This window comes from Oryctolagus cuniculus, chromosome 4 (genome assembly GCF_964237555.1).
Source record: "Oryctolagus cuniculus chromosome 4, mOryCun1.1, whole genome shotgun sequence".
NCBI lineage: Eukaryota > Metazoa > Chordata > Mammalia > Lagomorpha > Leporidae > Oryctolagus > Oryctolagus cuniculus.
Window position 1 is genome coordinate 30,538,776 of NC_091435.1, and position 16,595 is coordinate 30,555,370.

General features: G+C 38.1%; 1 long non-coding RNA gene and 1 pseudogene across 23 annotated transcripts in view; both read right to left on the reverse strand.

Annotated features, from left to right (window-relative positions):
* The window catches only part of LOC103350594 (uncharacterized), a 663,701-nt gene that overhangs the window by 243,126 nt on the left and 403,980 nt on the right, over positions 1 to 16,595 (reverse strand). The gene's annotated exons all lie outside the window — the stretch shown is intronic.
* LOC138849252 (deoxyribonuclease TATDN1 pseudogene) lies at positions 4,727 to 5,505 on the reverse strand (annotated as a pseudogene).

Here is a 16,595-nt window from a genome sequence, read left to right on the forward strand (position 1 = left end):
GAGGGCCAAAAAGCAATGATAGTATTTCATGCAATGATGATAGTATTGGATTCTAACTCCTAAAATAAATATATGTCTTTGTGTCTATACTGAAATAAATATAATTGAAAAAATAAATATAATTGAACAAATAGGGAGAAACATGTTTTTCTTTTCTTTCTTTTTTTTTTTTTTGGTGCCAAAACCCGAGGGCGAAACATGTTTTTCTTTAGGAGAATTCCCAATTACTAAATGAAGAAGAAATCTGAGATATGTAAAAATCATATTAAGCAAATATGAAACAAAAAATGTTAAAATCAGCAGATGAATGGTTGAAGAAAAACAGAATACTTGTGATCATTGAAAAGTACATCCTTCAAGAAATATATTAATAACAAAGAGAAAAATAGTAACCTTACATTGGAAAAATCTGACAGGTACCATATCACTCAAGTGCTGAAGATAAATCTAATCAGTAATAAGTGTCATTGAATGACGTACTTCCTCTGATATGATACCCTAAGCAGGGCATATCAGGTGTTCTTACCTCAAATGAATAACTTCAAGATACTCAGGAGAAAACATTATGCAAACTGATATTGAGGGACATTCTACAAAATAATTGATCAGTACTCATTAAGCATGACAAAGGCATTAAAGAGTGAAAAGCTATAAAATATTGAGGATTCAGAGACCCAAAGCCAAAACACAATGTGGGATGTGCATTTGACATTCATTTCTTGGTTTTTATAATTGTACTGTCATGAAGTAAGTTGTATTCAATATGGGAAACCAACTGAAGGGCTTATGTGAACTCTGATATTAGTACAACATAAAAAAAATTAACCACAGAATTTTAAAACTTCGGATTTTACCTTTTTTAAAAAAAGTATTTATTTATTTATTTATTCACTTACTTACATGAGAGGTAGAGAGATGGAGACAGAGCGATAGAGCGAGTTTCCATCTGTTAATTTGCTCCTCAAATCCCTGACTCAGCCAGGACTTGAAAGTGCCAATGCCAGGAGCCAAAACACAACCCAGGTGTCCCACATGCTTGGTAGGAACCCCAAAACTACTTGTGCCATCACAGCTGCCTCCCATGGTCTGCGCTAGTAGGAAGCTGGGATCAGCAGCTATACCAGCAAATCCAACACAGGCATTCATGTGTGGATGTAGGCATCTTAATTGGCATTTTACCTGCTGTGATGAACACCCACCTGTAACGTTTGACTTCTGACTTGACATCATGACCAGTCCTAGAACTGAGGCTAACAGATGTGATTTGAGTAAGTCACTTTTGTTTGCTGGGCTTTAGTTATCATTAATTTATTTAATGTATATCTATAATTCAATTGGATAAGATGACCCCTAATGATTTTTTCTATTCTAATAGAACTCCAAAAGGGTCCAGAATAATTTTTATAATCTTAATGTTTCTTGATAAACTATTCATTCTACTCTAGATATTTTATTTAAATCATTGAAATTAACAATTTGCAAACAAATCTTGTTTCATTCATAAAATTGATGATTTTTTTCTCTTTGATATTTACTCTTATGGGGTAAAACAAAACAATAGAGAGCACAGAATATTGTTTGGGACCATATATCATTTCACTGTCAATATGTTATTGTTCTAGAAAAGTGGTTAAATGTTTAGAAAGGTCAATCAGCCTTTCACTGACTACCAAGTATGAAAGGCAAACAGAAGAGAGTGGGAATACAGAAGTGAATATGAAACAGTCCCAGCTGAAAAGGGCTGAGAATTCACCCGGAGACCAGACATGTATGCAAATGAATATTTGTAAGTTAATGTGAAAAGCATTATGATAGAGATACGTAGCATCCCTCAAAAGAAAAATCAACGCTGCTTGGAGAGGAAGGGAAGAGTTGTCAAAAGATCCATCAGAGTGTTGGAACCAGAAGACACCATTTAGGTGGAAAAGGAAGGAAAAGATTTTCCATGTATGTAGAACAACATAGGCAAATATACAGAGCTATGAAAAACTGGTTAAGGTGGCACACCAACTGAACTGTAAGCTCAAGAACAGTGGAAATGGTCTTAAATGCTAAGCTGAAAAGGAAAAACTAATGTATTAACTTAAAATTCCTATCTTCTCTTTCTATTATAGCACAGTTCATTTAAAACACACACACACACACACACACACACGCACACACACAGAAGCCATAAGACTTATCCTAGTTGATCTGCCTTAACCTTGCAGGCTACATGATGCAAAAGGCTCATTCTTCCTTTTAATGTCTAATTTTCTTCTATAAACATTCAAGAGGAAAAGATCCTCTATATACAAGACCCTGGTTTCAAGTAAACAAGAAATAGTCTTTACCCTGGAGGTGTTTAAGATGTTGGGCAGTTAGCCTGGGTGACAGATGCCTGTGTCCCACATCTGAGTGCTGGGATGTGATAACCTAGTCTACCTTGCTACTCCAGCATCCTGACAGTACAGACACTGGGAGGCAATCCTGATGGTTCAAATAGTTGGTTTCCTACAACCCACATGGCAGGCATGGGTTGGAGTCCTGGGTTCCCAGATTCTGCTCAGCCAAGATGGGCATTTGGGAAGTAAATCATTGGAAGTAAATGTTCTCCTTGCTTGCTCTTGCTCTCACTATCACTCTCCCACTCCATCTTCCTCTCAGTCCTGTTTGCTCCCTCCCTCTCAAAAAAAAAAAAAAAAAAAAAAAAAGAGGGAGAAAAGAAAGGTCAAAACTTTTCATGGAAAGTAATATTTACTGAAATGATATTTCTCCATACAATTATATATATTCAATCAATCTACCTCCCTTGTTAGCACACTACTGGATATTTACGAGATGGATCATAATTTGAAGTTAAATTTTGGGAAGCTGAGTAAGCATCTTGGGGCAACTCTATGTCATCAAACCAAAATATAAAATACTGTCATGTCAGAGCTCATTGGGCAGCAAAAAGCTGCTGGGATTTTGCGTAGAAAATTTTCTCATCACTATTTCCGGGGAAAGAGCTAAATAGTGCTTGTCTAACCTTATCCCTTTGAAGAAACTATTTTTATCACTTATTTGCTCAACTGTTCACATATCATGCTAAAAACAATTATTAAAAAGAAGTTATTCAAAAATATGTAAGCTTATCAATAATGTACTATATGTGATCACTAAACTATTTCTTATACTAAATTCAACTCAGGATTTGAAATTCAACTAAATTAAAATATTTTCTTGAGTTATGACACTGTGATGACCTATTTAAAAACAGACATCCTGAGGAACTGGGGGTTCTGAATAGAGCATAGAATTAACACATAAATAGGAAGAGGGAAAAAATCCCCCTTCTAGAGTCATATGATGATGCTTAAAATAATAATATTCATGTTTTCATGAACTGCTTTACCAAAGATGAAACTGGTCATGATACTAAACACAAACAGATTTAGGTCTCCAAAATAGCTCTAAAATCATTCTTCATGTGTATAATATCACCACATTTAGATAAGTCTTTGAAAATGAAAGTATCAGCTAACTAACAATTTGTATACTTTTTTTTAATTATTATTATTTTTTTTTGACAGGCAGAGTGGACAGTGAGAGAGAGAGACAGAGAGAAAGGTCTTCCTTTGCCATTGGTTCACCCTCCAATGGCCGCCACGGCCTGCGCACTGCGGCCAGCGCACCGCGCTGATCCGATGGCAGGAGCCAGGTACTTATCCTGGTCTCCCAAGGGGTGCAGGGCCCAAGCACTTGGGCCATCCTCCACTGCACTCCCCGGCCACAGCAGAGAGCTGGCCTGGAAGAGGGGCAACCAGGACAGAATCCAGCGCCCCAACCAGGACTAGAACCCTGAGTGCCGGCGCCGCAAGGCGGACGATTAGCCTAATGAGCCGCGGCGCCAGCCGACAATTTCTATACTTTTCAAAAGTAACATGCAGCAGTCATACACAAGGTAATGGCATTATTTTGTCTAGAAATCTGTCATTATTCTAACTAATTTTCAGTGAAGTTATTTTCTTAGCGTGAAGCAGGTGTGATTTCTGAAGAATACCATTTTCTTCTTCATAGCACATAAAACACATTGAACATTTTCATATCCCAATGTGATAGTCCAGACAATAAGGTCATGAGAATGTTCAGAGACTGATTTTTATTGATGGCTACTATTGGCATCTTTGCTTCTATGTTTTCTTCATCTTATCCTTTCACCAACACATACACAATTCAAAAATTTTATTCTCCACTAATGTTTTTTTGAACTCTGATTTCTTTTTTTAACCCAGAATACTAATTTTAAACCCATTATTTTTAATTTTTTTATTTATTATTTTTTTTTGACAGGCAGAGTGGACAGTGAGAGAGAGAGACAGAGAGAAAGGTCTTCCTTTGCCTTTGGTTCACCCTCCAATGGCCGCCACGGCTGGCGCGCTGCGGTCGGCGCACTGCACTGATCCGATGGCAGGAGCCAGGTGCCTCTCCTGGTCTCCCATGGGGTGCAGGGCCCAAGCACTTGGGCCATCCTCCACTGCACTCCCTGGGCACAGCAGAGAGCTGGCCTGGAAGAGGGGCAACCGGGACAGAATCCGGCGCCCCCACCGGGACTAGAACCCGGTGTGCTGGCGCCGCAAGGTGGAGGATTAGCCTAGTGAGCCGCGGCACTGGCCTATTTTTAATATTTTAACAAAGATATAGGAAAATATTTTAAAGCAAACACAACTAATTTTTAACATGTCTATAAATGCACAGTTCTGATTGAAATTTGCATAATTATGACAGTAATACATACCTTATTTTTTTAGAGTTGTACTTATTGGTATTGAAACAAGTTAGTCAATAAATTATTATATATTTATATTTCCTGAGAATTTCTTTATTGAAGCTTACAGTAAGTTTTGCCATGAAATTTAACATATGTAATAGAAAATAAAAGATACATGCCAATTAAATATCAGGAAAATATTTTAATGACGTTGTTATCTAGCATATTGGCTAATTCCATTGGGTTCTCATCTCTTACAACCGACATTATCTCCAGTATTTGAACTATATGGAAGGATTCATTTATATCTTTTATGCAATGCCCATTTTCCCACTTCTTTTTGGTGTGAAATAAGGTTATTTATAAATTTTGATCTAGCACATGTAATTTTGACTCCAACAACAAGGCACATGCATCTAAATCAATAATTTTCACTAGGTATTGACTTCAAACTTACCAAATTAGCCTCAAGGTTCAGTGAGGAATCACTAAAACCTATGTAAAGGTCCAACTCAAATCAGAGCAGCTGCAGCCTCCCTGGTCCCATCAAATGCATGCACAATTTCACCTACACACTGTTCCCTGTTTCTATCATTATATCTAAAAATTCAGCATGAGAGTTTTGACAATGAAGAAACATTGTCAATATTGTTTGTTCTGACACTTCAAATTATTTTTCAAAATATCAAGTCCATTCACCTATCGCTACAACTTTTCCCTTGTTGTTTTCGGCAAGATCTCGCAACTCCATTAAGATGAGGGTTATTTTCAAATCCATCATATTCTGTATGATGACATCCAACTGTACTGAAAAACATATCATTTGTGCCGAATGCAGTGCATTTTTACTGTTCTGTGGATTTCCACCTGTAATCATAAACTTCTTAATGCCATTCTGGAAATATCTCTTCATTATATATGGAGGTCATCTTGATGCTTTTGAACCCCCACAATAAATTCCTCTGAACATAGGATTTTTCAGGTTGATAGCAATATTGATAAACTTGAAGCAACTCAGGACAGCAGCCCTGACTCATCCCCAGAGGAAGTCAACAGTTGTTTTAGAGTAAAGTGACTATAAGAAAAGTAGCTATTGAAATGATGAGAATGTTGTCTTATATTTAGTTAAACTTTTCTTTAATCCTCTTCCCTCCAAAAAAAAAAAAAAAAATACAACTCAAACCACAAAAAAGCATTTTTATTGTCATGATAAGTGAACCAAAATCAGCTTCTCATTTGTTCCCCAATTTTAAATACACATTTCTAAGCTTATAGAACCAAGTTTGGAAGTGCTTTCTGAAATTTAAAATGCCATGGTTTTGGTTAAGAAATGACTTTGCAGGTGCCATCTATGGCTTAGATTTAGAGTTTTTCTTTGAAAATCCTGTCTTCAGTATTATTTGTGGTGGTCATATTTTAAAAAATGGAAGCTGGGAAAATTCAGTTAATTAAATAATGTGAGGTTTAAAGCATTAAATTTGGGGATAGTGTTATGGCACTCCAGGTTAAGGTACTACCTACAACTATGGCAAACCATGAGCTCTGATTTGATTCTCAGATGCTCCACTTCCAAACCAGTTCTCTGCAAATGTGCCAGAGAAAGCAGCGGAAGAAGACCCAAGTGCTAGGGCTCTTACCAACCATGTGCTTAGCTTTGCTCAGCCCCAGCAGGGCTGTTGCAGCTATCCAGGGAGTGAATCAGCACATGGAAGATCTCTCTCTCTCTCTCTCTCTCTGCCTTTCAAATAAAATAAAAATCTTAAAAAAATATAAACATGAAATATTAGGTAAGCATCCTCTCCTTCAGAATACTATTAATTTTCTCCTCAACTTTATCTTTTACTCATCTGCTTTCACCTCCTAAGACCTTTTATGTTTTTTTATTTTATTTTTATTTGAAGAGAGAAAAGAAATTTCCATCCACTGTTTCACTTTCTAGATGGCCACAGTAATAGCCAGCATCGGGCCAGGTCAAAGCCAGGAGCTTCATCTGGGTTTCCCACATGGGTGGCAGTTGCCCAAGCACTCATGTCATGTTCTGATGCTTTTCCAAGGCCATTAGGAGATGGATAGCAAGTAAGCAACCCAGACACAAACCAGCACTCACATGGGATCCAGCATTGCAGGAAGCAGCCCATTCCCTCCTAAGATCCTACTGAAGCTTTCTGCAAAATTTCCAAGCCATCAGAGTTGCCCATGAACTTTTAACTTACAAAAAAAATAAATAAAAAAAATAATGTTTCCTCACAGAAAGTTCCTTCAAGATCAATTTAGCATCAGCTAATGATAGTCAATATGCGAATTTGCAGGAAGAAACAAAAGGTAATAAAACAAAGGTTATGCCCTCAAGGAAGTTATAATTGCAAACTAAATTAGAACCTTTTCTAATTTCAGTTCAAATTCACTTTCATCTCTTTTCATGTTACCCTCCTTCCTAACTCAAAGCTTCCTGATTTTTAATTTTCTCTTCTTCATTATAAATCCAACTAATCAAAGGAATTTTATTAGGATATTCATAAAAATTCTAAATTCACCTTTAATTTTACCATGCATTGAATCTAATTATTTTCTTGCATGACATCTTTTACATTCTCAAACAATAATTCAAAGAATTTTGGAGGCAGACATACAGGAGGATTATTATGTATGTCAAGTTATGAAATCAAATTATTATATTTAGATAATATGCAAAAAACCTGATTTTTAAAAATAAAGAAAGCCCAAACCATCACAGTTCAAGTTCACATAAGCTTATTACGAAAGACATGTCAAATTTTACACTGTCAGCTAAAAACAAACTTTATAACAAGGTAAGCAAATTCTTTAGTAGAGCTGATCTAAAGTGGTTTTTAAATCTCTGTGACAGTTTCTTCAAATTGTATTTAATTATCTTAAATAAAAGTCATCACTATGATAGATATAAAAATGTATTATGTAAACCAAGACAGAATGCATTTTCATTTTACAGGCACTGAACTTATCAGCCAAAAGCAGATTTTGTTCTAAGAAGAGGTGTTTGCTTCTAGTGTGCACTAATGACAAGTTTCTGTCTGTAAAGGGGCAATTCTCTGAATTGAAAGACATTTTTCTACAAAGCTAGAATCTTACTGTTCTTTATACTCACTGGGAGTGGAGGAAAGATCCAGAAGTATGAGATGGAAAGAGATGACACAGGACATAGTTGGGAGTGTGGTATGGATTTGGATAACTTATAAAATGCATTTTCCATCAATATTTTAGAGTTCTGGGGTTAGCAGGAGCAAACATGTAAAAAAAAAAAAGTAACACAGAGGTCGGTGCCGTGGCTCACTTGGTTAATCCTCCGCCTGCAGCGCCAGCATCTCATATGGGCGCTGGGTTCTAGTCCCGGATGCTCCTCTTCCAATCCAGCTCTCTGCTGTGGCCCGGGAAGGCAGTGGAGGATGGCCCAAGTACTTGGGCCCTGCACCAGCATGGGAAACCAGGAGGAAGCACCTGCTCCTGGCTTCAGATCGGCGCAGCACGCCAGCAGTGGTGGCCATTTGGGGAGTGAACCAACGGAAGGAGGACCTTTCTCTGTCTCTCACTAACTCTGCCTGTCAAAAAAAAATAATAATAATAACACATAAAGGCAAAGAGTAATATGTCTGTTAATGCTCTTATAAGAATTGGAATTATTTTGAAGGACAAGGTATATAACCAGAAATTTGAAGGTCAGGTAATAGCAGTTACAGATTAATAAATATTTTCTATGTGCCAGGCACTACTGTAAATTCTTTAAAGGTATCATCTCATTTCATCTTCATCTAAGTCTATGAGATTGGCACTAGAGGTTGAAAGTTGCTTTTGGAATTTGTAACTGCATTGTCAAGGTATTTTGAAAAAAATGAAAGATTTTTCAAGATTATTGCCAAATAATTTTGAAGCATAAGCTACTTACAGTATTTATCAACTTACTGTAATGTCAATATTCATAATTATATCAATCCATAAGTATGAATGTCTTTAATTATAGGTTGCCACCCAGATCCTTCTGCGGGTGGTACATAATACGTATATACAATTAAAACTTTTTGAGAATTTCAATTGGAAGTTAAATTATCTAAATATCTAGTTTTGCGTAAAATAATAAACATTTGCTGTCCTACTAAAAGAAAAATTCGAACTATTCTAAATTCCAAAACACATCTGGACCCAACCAAAACTTTCATATTGAGACATACAGCAATTTAGTAATTTGCCCAAACTGACATAGTTAATACAAACCATGTAAGACAGAAAAGAGGAAATAAGAGTTTTTATAGTGAAAGTAACATGAACAAAAAATAAATCGGAATTAATTTTTAAATGGCTTTCTGCAGCTCTAACCATGCAAATAACATAGAGAAGCTATGGTAAACCTTTGACTGTGGAGCTGGGACAAGGTCATTCAGGCCATGGCACCATAGAAGACTTAGAAAGGTAGAGATATGATTTTAATTGCTGAAAGAAAATTCAGGCATTGGAAAAGGGGTACATGGTATAACTGAAGAAATGTAAAAAAAGACTTGGAAATTTGTTGAGAAATTGCTGCAATAGTCTATTTTTTAGGCTATAACCAAGACATGCAGGATGCCCAATGCGTGGAAGTTGCCTCATAAATAAACTTAAACCTGTATGAATAGAAATTTAATTTCCTGATGAGACATGAATAGAGGGTTGTTATGAAAATGGAATAGCAGTTGGCAGTGGCAGTTAAATTCATTATTACATTAGATGAATTGCATACAGATGTTCTTAGGAATTGCTAGATCTATGGAAGGGTATTTCCCCTCCTTGTTTAAAAAGGGAAGCAACATTTAAATAAGAAGGGGCTCTGCTATGTTTTTTTTTTTTCCTATACTTATGAATTCTGGGTATTCTTTATTGTGCTTTTACCCTCAAGAGTCTCTGTAACCTACCATTCTATCATTCCACCACCAACTCATTTTGTATCACAAAACATCTCTTTCTTCTCCCTCCCTCCCTCTCTTCCCTCTCTTCCTCTCTCTTTCTTTTTACTTTCTCCTTCTTCTTCTCTCCTCCTCCTCCCTCTCCTTCTCCCTCTCTCTCTCCCTCTGTATCCCTCTCTCTCTTTTTTTTCTTTTGACTTTTCTTTTCAGTTAATGTGTTTGTGATTAATGCCTCTGGCTAGATCTTGAAGGCAAAAGAAAAAGCACCACAGCATCAGAGTTGAAATTTTCTGAAAAAGTTAGAGAACAGCAATATTCATGCTTTCAATATCTGCAAGGCAAGAAATCCCAGGTTGGAAAAACTTCTTAGATTTACATCAGCATGGATCAGATCCTGTGTTCCCCCACAAATAGGAATTCATCTTTTTTTTAAAGATTTTATTTATTTATTTGCAAGTCAGAGTTACACAGAGAGGAGAGGCAGAGAGGGAGCGAGAGAGGTCTTCCATCTGCTGGTACACTCCCCAATTGGCTGCAATGGCCGGAGCTGTGTTGATCCGAAGCCAGGCGCCAGAAGCTTCCTCCAGGTCTCCCATGTGGGCGCAGGGGCCCAAGGACCTGGGTCATCTCCCACTGCTTTCCTGGGCCATAGCAGAGAGCAGGATCGGAAGTTGAGCAGCCGAGCCTTGAACCGGTGCCCATATGGGATGCCAGTGCTTCAGGCCAGGCATTAACCCACTGTACCACAGCATTGGCCCCAGGAATTCATCTTAAAAGGGTTTATCTTACTCTTAAAATGGATCCATTGGACTTATTACAATTAATTTGGATTAGAGATAATAAGGTGTTGCACATTGGAAACACATATTTATTTAAAAAATAAAAATATAGAGTATTTTGTGTACAAGAGAATATTAACAGGTAAAGACACATTAATACTAATACATATTAATGAAAAATTAGTTAACCTGACTTTAGAATTCTATTTCATATCTAAAAAGCTGAATTAAGCTCAAGTGCCATTCTGAATTAGGCAGGTGTACTCTAGTAGGCCAGACCTATGAGATAAGCCCCTGAAAAATCCAGATGCTGAATGGTTTACTGATGGCAGCAGCGATATGAAGGAAGGAGTTAGAAAGGCAGACTATGCTGTGGTGGACCTTACTCAGACGGTAGAAGCCCAAGCACTACCACACAATTCTTCAGCCCTAAAGGCGGAGCTTATTGCATTGACTAGGGCTTTATAGCTGGGAAAAGGCCAGCGAGTTAATATACATACGGATTCCAGAGAAGCTTCCCTTGTGTTGCATGCACACGCAGCAATCTGGAAAGAGAGGGGCTCACTGACTGCAAAGAATTCCCCTGTTAAATATGGAAAAGAGATACTGGCTCTACTTCAGGCAGTACTGGAGCCTTTAGAAGTGGCCGTCATCCACTGCAAGGGACATCAGAAGGGAGATAATTATGTTAACCAGGGAAATGCATTAGCAGATAGAGCAGCTACACAGGAAGGTTTGGAAATGGCCCTTATAACTCAATCTGTGGAAGTGGCTAAGGAACCTCACTATAAGGAGCCTGAGAATGAATGGGCCCAACGGCCAGGCTGTACTAAAAACACAAATGGATGGTGGATGCTAAATCATAGAACCATGTTACCAATGGCCACTCAGTGGAAAATTGTTAAGGAGATTCACAATTCTACCCACTTGGGAAGAGATGTCTTAGTACAACTGGTCTCCTGAGCTTTTGGAGGAAAGGGACTACATAGTCATAAGGGAAGTGACTCGCTCTTGGCCACTATGTTTACAGAATAACCCTGGCCACGTAAGGCCACCTCCCCTGTTGACTCCTGTGCAGAGTAGGGGAACATAAACTGGTGTAGATTGACAGGTTGATTTTACCAATATGCCCCCACCAAGCAATTATAGGTACCTTCTAGCCTTTACTGATACTTTTACAGGATGGATAGAGGCCTTTCCAACCTGAACGGAGAAAGCACACGAGGTGTTTAAAGCCTTGTTGAAAGACATCATGCCATGCTTTGGACTCCCACGGTCACTCCAGAGTGACAATGGACCTTCATTTCTATCTAAAATAACTCAGCAGAACCCAGCAGCTTCTGAGAATAATGATGACCACGCAGGAGACATGGACTATGGCAGTGATTCAAAGAGCTCCAGCTCGTGAAGCGAACACATTAGATGAGATAGGCAGAGACTTCCAGACCGAGAACAGGCAGGGTCTGCGCCTCTAATCAGCAGGAAACAGCCACGGAAGATGGTGACTTGACGCCCATCAACATCCCCTTAAGATTAAGGTCTGGAGTCTCTGAGGGGGGACTGAAGTAGGCAGGCATACAGGTTAAAATTGATTAGACTTGTGAACTGGAAGACCACACCTTCACCACGCCCCTGTGTGACCTCAAGCCCCTGCCTGATGCCTTCACCACGCCCCTATGTGGCCTCAAGCCCCTACCTGGCCACACCTGGGTGCCCACCAGCCAATCAGGTTAATTAACCACTCCCCTTTGGAAGTGGGCTAAAAGCCAGGACGCGGTGTGGGCCAGCCTGCTCTTCTTCCCTGGCCTCTTGTCAGGAGGCAGCTTGCAGTAGCCCTGCGCCTCCAGGGCTAATGGCCTTCAGGCCATGTGCTCCAGGCTTCCTGGCCTAGATGCTCTTCCACGTGGCTGGTTCCAGGTGCTTGGTATGAACTCCTATTTGCCTCTCTCTCTTAAATAAAGTTCTCACTCTCCTATGCATCTTTCTCACTAAATAAAAGCTTAAAATGTAGCATGCTGCCTCGTTTATCTGTGCTGGTATTTAGAATTCTTCTCTAAATATTAGGCAAGAACCCTGTCGGGCTTATTAATATTGGGCATTTAATAATAAGCCCGTGGTGAAATCGTATGGCACCCCAAATTCTGGTAGCACATGTGGCACCCCCGATAGCATTTCTAGGGAACTTTAAGGGGTCACATTTCAGTATAGATTTTAGAGGTTCTTGTCCGATTTCAATTCCACATGTAAACCCTGTGTATAAAAGTCAATAATTAAGCTAAATACAGATTCCTTTTTCAAATTTTAAAAAATATTATCAGGTTTCATCGGGTGATCTTTTCCCTAATTTACTAAACAACTGATATAGCATTTTAAAAAAAAAAGAAAGATAATTAGGAATGATATTCAGCCTTTTTGATGGTAAACAAAATAACTAGTTATTCCAGAAAAGAAAACCAATAGAATGAAATCATTGATTTCAGAAAGAATTAAGACATTTGAAAGTATATATTTCACCCTCCTCCAACTGGAAAGCTGGGAATATATGAAACTTGGATTTTTGTGTGTGTGTGTGACAGGCAGAGTTAGAGAGTAAGAGAGAGAGAGACAAAGAGAAAGGTCTTCCTTCCCTTGGCTCACCCCACAAATGGCCGCTACGGCCAGTGTGCTGCGCCGATCCGAAGCCAGGAGCCAGGTGCTTCCTCCTGGCCTCTCATGCTGGTGCAGGGCCCAAGCACTTGGGCCATCCTCCGCTGTCTTCCTGGGCCACAGCAGTGAACTGACTGGAAGAAGAGCAACCGGGATAGAGTCCGGCGCCCCAACCGGGACTAGAACCCGGTGTGCCAGTGCCGCAGGCGGAGGATTAACCAAGTGAGCAGTGGTGCCAGCAAAACTTGGATTTTAAATTAATTGTTTTTTCATATATCAACCTGCACTATATATGAGAAGTTTATCCCTTAATATTTTCTCCCAGTTTAATTAATATACTTACTAATTAATATCCCTTAAGAAAATTTTTAAAAGAAAATGTAAACAGAAAATAAGGTTGGCATATCCTCTAGTTAATGTTTCAAAAAAATGAGGCAATAGCAGCTCATTTTCAATATTTTTAGAATCTCGTCCAACTGTTTTCTGTTTCTACCTTCATGATTGTGAGATTTTGGATAATTTGGATAGTATAATTTCAAAAGAAAATCTTTCAATGATTTTTTATTGAAAGAGTGACATCTTGAACGAACATGAACGCTTTTGCATTTCATTCATATTGACTCCTAGAATTGGATTAAGTTTAATACATCTTTGTTCAACTGGAAAAGAGAGTATTAATTTTTGTATATTTGGTGAATACTATTAAATGATGTTCTGTTCTTATTACCAATTAACAGGTAAAGATGGGCGTTAAGGGTGGTCAGCATTGCTTCCAGACTTGGCTGTTCCACTTCCAATTCAGCTCCCTCTTAACGCAACTGGGAAAGCAGTGGAAGGCTGCTCAAGTAGTTGAGCTCCTGCCCTTATATGGGAGACCCAGATGAAATTCCTGGCTCCTGGCTTTGGTCTGTCCTAGCCCTGGCAGTTGTGGTAATTGTGGACATTTGGGGAGTGAACCAATGGATGGAAGATCTCTCTCTCTGTCTCTCTGTCTCTTTCTTTGTCTCTGTCTCTCTCTCTTTCTCTCTCTCTCTTATTCTCTCTGTAAATGTCCTTCAAGTAAATAAAAAACTGAAGAAGGAGAAGGAGGGTGGGAAGGAGAAGGAGAAAAAGGAGGAGGAGAGGAAGGAGGAGGAGGAGGATGAGAAGAGGAAGAGTTCATGAAAACATCGCTCAGGATTTGACAACTAGGAAATGGTAAAAGTCGGATCTGAGGTCAGGTAATCTGGTTCCATTGTTCATTCTTTTTAAAACGTTCTACTGAACCAAGTACACACTCAGAGGCAGAGCTACTAGTATTATTTCTTAAAATGTTTTTCATATTAAAATGATTTGTTTTAAACTGTCTTCGATTTCTTCATTTTGGAAGGAGAAGAAGGGGGAGAGGTCATGGTTAAAACTGTGTTAATTGAAAATGAATCTTGATGTGAATGGAAGGGGAGAGGGAGAGGGAAAGGGGAGGGTTGCGGGTGGGAGGGAAGTTATGGGGGGGTGGAAGCCATTGTAATCCATAAGCTGTACTTTGGAAATTTATATTCATTAAATAAAAGTTAAAAAAAAATAAATGTGATATGTCAAATTAACAAATTGGAGAACAATAATCATATGATTATCTCATTGTTGCAGAGATAGTTTTTGATATTATACAATATCTTTTCATGATAAAAAGCCTTAAGCAAGGGGCCAGTGGTGTGCCATAGCAGGTAAAGTCGCTGGGTGCTATGCCAACATCCCCTATTAGTGATGGTTCAAATTCTGGCTGCTCCACTACCTAATACTATCCCTGATAATGCACCCATGAAAGCAGCAGAGGATAGTAAAAGCACCTCATTCCCTGTACCCACTTGGGAGACCCAGAAGAAGTTCCTAGCTCTTGGCTTCAGATCTGCCCCTACTCCATCCATTGCAACCGTTTGGGGAGTGAACCAGAAAATTTGTGATCTCTATTTGCAACTCTGCCATTCAAATAAATAAATCAATCTTAAAAAAAAAATAAAATAAAACTGTGTTAATAATATAGAGTGAAATATTCCAATCATCATACACTCAGCGTCTCTCATACCCTAAATGTACAGTTGTTGTAATTAAGGCAATTTTGGTTAAACCTTTGTAGTTATTAGTTAAAATAAGTATATAATTAATTAACATTTATGTCTTGCTCTGCAGGAGAACAATATCCACAAACAGGTGTTTTGTTAGCAAGGTTTGGGAATCATGATGGTTCATATTGGCCAGAATTAGCATTTGGTTTTCTGTAAGCTACATTTTCCAACAAAAAGAAAAGAGAACTCAAAAAAATATCAGAAGCACCTCTTCCCTTCAATGGAAACTTTATTGATAAGTTGTACTTCTAACCATTACATCAAAATAGTGATTTATAGACAGTAAGTACTGTGTATTTAGAATGTGTTTTAATTGGAAAATTTGAACATTACTTCAAATTAATCTAGACAAAAGTAAAATATATTTTATTTTTTTTGCTGTCCATCATAGTTAAATATAAGCTCATTTTCTCTTACCAAAAAATAAATACGGGGAGGAAAATGATCAATTATCAGTGTATTGCTTCTTGTGAATATCAAATGAATGCAAAAATACTGTTTTCAGAATAGTAACATCAGTGTTCCACATAAAAATTACTATTTATAAAAATTCAAATATATTATTTTTCTCCAAAAAAAAAAACTTTGTAGTGGCCGGCGTTGTGGCGTTAGCGGGTAAAGCCACCGCCTGCAGTTTCAGCATCCCACATAGGCACCGGTTTGAGTCTCAGCTGCTCCACTTCCCACACAGCTCTCTGCTATGGCCTAGGAAAACAGTAGAAGATGGCCCAAGTCCTTGGGCTCCTGCACCTGCATAGGAGACCTGGAAGAAGCTCCTGGATCCTGACTTCGGATTGGTGCAGCTCTGCCATTGTGGCCATCTGGGGAGTGAAGCAGCGGATGCAAGATCTCTCCTCTCTCTCTCTGCCTCTGCCTCTCTGTAAATCTGCCTTTCAAATAATAAATAAATAAACCTTAAAAAAATTTCTATATGTGCTAAAAATAATCTATGCTTATCGTACAGACAAAAATTCCAAAACATTATGCAATTTCTTAGAATTAAATTAACCTAGTAAATACACACCCCAATATATTCACTACATTTTTAGTATTCTTATTATATTTTTACTTGCATTTCTGCAATGCACGCTAGCTTTGTGAATTACATATTTCCTCATGACCATGGCTGCCTTTTCAACAGAACTGCTTTTATGAAAGCAAACACAGAATTGCAAGAAAATAGAAATGGAGACTGATGGACAAATTAGTATATATTTAAAGTAGAATCGTTTAGTATGAGAGTAAGAAAAATACATGTCTTAACTGAGGAGTATAAAAATATGCTTCTAGCAAAAATTTAATCACATTCTTTAGACAAAATTGATATGAAGTTAACATATTTAATCAGGCATACCTAAACGGAGGCACTTAAAAAATCTAAAAATTATTCTACAATTGTTTTCCTCCTAATCTCTTTCTATCTCTG